Source organism: Acyrthosiphon pisum, chromosome A1 (assembly GCF_005508785.2).
Source record: "Acyrthosiphon pisum isolate AL4f chromosome A1, pea_aphid_22Mar2018_4r6ur, whole genome shotgun sequence".
Lineage (NCBI taxonomy): Eukaryota > Metazoa > Arthropoda > Insecta > Hemiptera > Aphididae > Acyrthosiphon > Acyrthosiphon pisum.
Window position 1 is genome coordinate 41439672 of NC_042494.1, and position 4844 is coordinate 41444515.

The window sequence follows — 4844 nt, forward strand, 5'->3', positions numbered from 1 at the left end:
TATGTTCACCAAATATCAGCCGTTTAGAATTTATTTCATGGACCCACATCTTTTTTTTTTTGATCTCTGCTCCTCTTCTTCTGCCTCTATCACAGTAGCAAGGAATAGTATTTCTTCTTCAGAATCAGAAGATTCCATTTTTTATGTAAGATTAATAGTTTAATAATATAAACGTAAAACAAATAACGTATATCAACAATGTATACACCAAATATAGATATTATAATATATTATCCACAATTTTGCTTATTAAAAAAAAAAAATTAAGTAATGTATCAAAATAAAATTGATAAAACTTATAAAATGATAACAAACTATGAATAATTTAACATCTTATCGCGCCGCGCCGCGCTATATGGACGGATGTCCGGATAAAATCCGCACCGCGCCGCGCCGACCTCTCTGACCTAGTGGACGCCCAGCTTAAGACGGAGACAACACATGCGGGTATCACGTCCTCTTAATAATTCCATCGTTAAAAATGGCATTAATTGAATAATCAGCCCATGGCCCATGAGGACAAATCACAATATGAAACAATAAATATTACGAAACACGTACGACGTATCTATCACGATTCACGATACCGTGACAATGCAACGGCGACGTCGATCATAAATATTGGGCACTGAGGTAATTACGAACGGCGAGACGTGTCTCATAGCGTACATAGTAAACCCCCACTCACATTAGCTTTCCCCCTGTACCCACGCGCCCATATTTGCGAGACATTGTGTCGCAACGTTTATTAGATTTAGATGTAATAGCATATTTCGAATGACCCGTATCGCCAGCTCGTACGTACGGCCGTATCGCGGGCTTCTAATATATTTCAAGAATTCTATAACTCTACAACACAAGATACAACGAACAACCGATTTTAACAAATACTGAAACATACATCATATATTTTTTGATATAAAATAAAATTCACATTTTTAAATATTTTATATAACAAAATAATAATTATTTATTTTTACCGTGTTCTAATTTCTAAGTGGGGAGACGTTGTCTCTTTGTCTCCTATGACGCTTCGCCACTGTAACAAATCTACAAACTTACGTTACTAACCTGATCAATAGCCTGTTTGTTAACATTTGTTCATAATATTTCTTTAGTTTTTTACAAAAATGTTTTTTGTATCTCGTAAAAAACATTCTAAACATTTTTTTTGATTGACGGATCTCCACCATTCTTCTTGCAACTGTCTTTCAAGAAGATCCTGGTCGCTCCTCGAGCTCTGATTCCATATTTCACTTTCATGTGTTTCAATAAGCATTCAATAGTCTGTGTTCGAACACCTGTATGTATATCTATAACGTTTTTGCAGTGATTAACTGTTTGGTGAAGAAAACCATGAACTTTAAGAGTACTGTGAGCTCTCCATTCGTCTGAATAAATTGTTGTTTCAGGTTCTATTTCTTGGAAAATTATAGGAAGCAATGTTTCACGATCTCTTTCATCAACTATAAAATAATGTTGCTCTAAAATATTATCTTGACGCAAACAATACATACCAAACGGCTAACACCCAAGGTCCTTACTCCTTAAACACGATTTCCATAATTTCTGTTTTGGTTTTCAATATTTTGAATTTCTTCGTCAGAATCTTTTTCAAAATATTAGAACAAGAACTTAAATAAGAATAGGAATTTTCATTATCATTAGGTCTATGATCAGTGATCATTGATCACCAAGCCGTAATCTGCGTCTTTTTGTAATTTTGTTTGCCTTGGCCATCTGTGCGATGTATTTTTACCTCCCATTTTTCCTCGATGTTTAAATTGTTCCATGACAACGTCTCGACACAAATTATACCAATGTGAGACTGTGTGATGTCCTCTACCAGTGATTTGTTCTGTTTGTATATTTTTATATTGATTCGCCCAGCACCAACCAAGTTCCATTATTTCTCATAAACTTAGTCCACTATTATTTTTTCCATTTCTATCGACGGCGACGTATGTAAAAAATGGATTTTCTTTACGAATGGATTGACATGTTTGACAACCCTTTTTTGACATCGTAAATATTTTGTTACAATAATATTTCCGTTTAAATCATGTTTTCGGCTTTTTTAAAAGTTTCTTTCATTTCACTACCACATCGTTGTTCCCCAACAAAATTTAATTTGGTACATAATTTTGTGTTAGGTAATAATTCACGATCTTTTAAAAATTTTATACAAGTTTCGTCATTAAAAATAATTTTTCTATATAATTTGTAGATAGCCTGATAGCATACCTACGACATGTGTGCCTACCTACATGTTTTGTACATTAAATAAGTTTCTCACGTTGTCTTTGCATTTGTTTTTCTTATAATTTAACGATGACATTCATAGTATCTACCTAACTAATTTAAATAAACTATAGTGCGATACACCATACACGTAGGTATACACATTAATATTAATTAAATTCTAAAATCTGCTATGTTTCTATATAATTAGGTACATTAAATCATTAAGTCATTAAAAAAGTTAAAAATTAGAAAATGATACAGAGCAAAAATAATAAAATATCAGAAAAATTCATAATTCAGAAAAATTTTGTTTTAAATGACTTAAAATACGTTTAAAAAAACGTGGACAAGTGGGTGTCACCCTGCTCTACCGTACAAGTGGGTCACTGTAATAGATGGTGTTAAATTTGAATTCAATGATAATGTAATATCATTGCATAAGAAAAACGATACTTGATGATATTATTGTGAATAAAGTAATTTATAATTTTTTATATAACCTATTTACGTGGGACCTTGTTTTAAATTTTCAATATTTAGTTGTAAACGTTAAACATTTCATAAATTTTTAACTACAAAATAATTATTAAATTTTAAATTTGATAAATTTTGTGTTAAAATGCTTATAAAAAAAAATGTTGCCGATGTATTTTTAATATTTTTCAAATGTCATTATATTATGAGCCTTGTATTAATTTTTCAAGTTTTTTTACCCGGAAAATAAAATTTTATCGACATTCTTAGAAAAAAAAAATTTTGAAAATTGTATTGTGTATAGAAAATGCTTGTATAAACATTCAGTGGATATTGCATATATCTTCAAAAACAAATTAAGAAAAACAGGAATATTTTCACAAAACCGGTTTTTGCTAAAATTGATATTGTTTCTTTGATGTAACTCAAAAACGAATAACTGCAGATACTTGAAATTTTTATAAAATGTTATTAATAGAATTTTTCGCACATGATAAAACTTTTATTATATTTTTTGTCACTTTTTTAGTTATTTATAGACATTTGACATTTTTGATTTTTAGTTTTATTTAAATGCCGATAAAATTTTTGTTGCGCATCAAAAAGATCGAAAATTGAATACAAGATTGAAGTTATATAACTATTATATTTTATTATATATTGTATTCATTATAATTTGCCGACTGAAAATTAAGTGATTTTCCGACTATATATACTCAATGACTCTCGTAATTTACATACTTCAAGTACATTTTTTAATAGATACATCTACCCTGTTCGTCTCATGAAAACAGGATATTTGTATATCGTTATATTCATTGAGATACTATTCAATGAATTAATAATATCCGCAATTAGGTTGAATAAGTTACTAGATAAGTTAAGGGGCAACATTTAGGCTAATCTTGTCATAGCCACTCGGTTGTAAATGATTATTAGTGTGAGTGAAATTAAATAAGGGTATCCTCTCTCGTACGCGCATGCACATGTCAATAACTCGATGACCATATCAATTTCACAACAAGAATTTTACAAAAACATACATTTGTTTTGACAAAATTAGAGTTAGTTGACGTTGTCTGATTTTGATTCTGAAAAAATATTTGAATTCAGCAGAAAAATGTCTATAGATCATACGAAACATTTTCCGTTTTTAATATTAATTTTAATCATGATTCGAATAGTAGATATTTTCAAGTTTTCAATTACAGTTCACAATAATATAAAATTTAGATTGTACAAAGTGCTTCGTAGGATTTATAGACAATTTTCTGGTGAGTTAAAATTTTTTTCAGAATCAAAATCAGACAACGATAACTAACTTAAATGTTATCAATACTTTAGGTCTTTTCAGCTAAAATTGACGGTAGTAGCGAGGCCCCTTAATGCAAGTTGCTAAATCATTAGACAGTGTTTGTTAAAAAGAATATTTTTTTAAAGCAAAATTACAATATTTTTATTATATATTAAGTTGTCTTTCTTTAAGAAAAGCCCAATGTTTCACCATGAGATTAATATAAATTTCATCAGTTAAATATTTGTTACAATTTAATAAGCGATCTACTCCCGTAGTAGAACGTAAAAAATTCTTCATAATCTTCAATTTACTGAGCGCGCGCTCGTTTGATGCAGTACTAACCGATGCTGTAAAAATCAATCTGCATAGTTTATTGCCAATAGGCAAAATATGTTTTAATTCTTTGGATACTTTGAATAGTTCAGTTAATTTTAAAATGTTTTTATTGATACAGTGATGGTATAAAATATTTAATTCAGTTATAACTCAATCATAATCACAAATATTAGATTCATTACATTCAGGAGGGAATATTTATTCATACCTTTCTTCAAATCATCTATTGAACAATTGTTTTCACATGGAACTTTAAAAATGTTCACAAGTGGTTCTATGATCAAAATACAATTTTTTTAATGTTCAGAAGACAAATTTATTAATGCATCGAATACTTTTTTGAATTCCATTCTGTAAAAATCTTTTATATTGATAATTCACTGTGTGCTAGCATTCGAGTATATATTTTTGGGCTTCAATGTTCTTCGATGGTGTCGGTTAAAATCTTCTTCTGGGTTAATATTTAATTTTTTAGCAAAAATCATTGCACTTT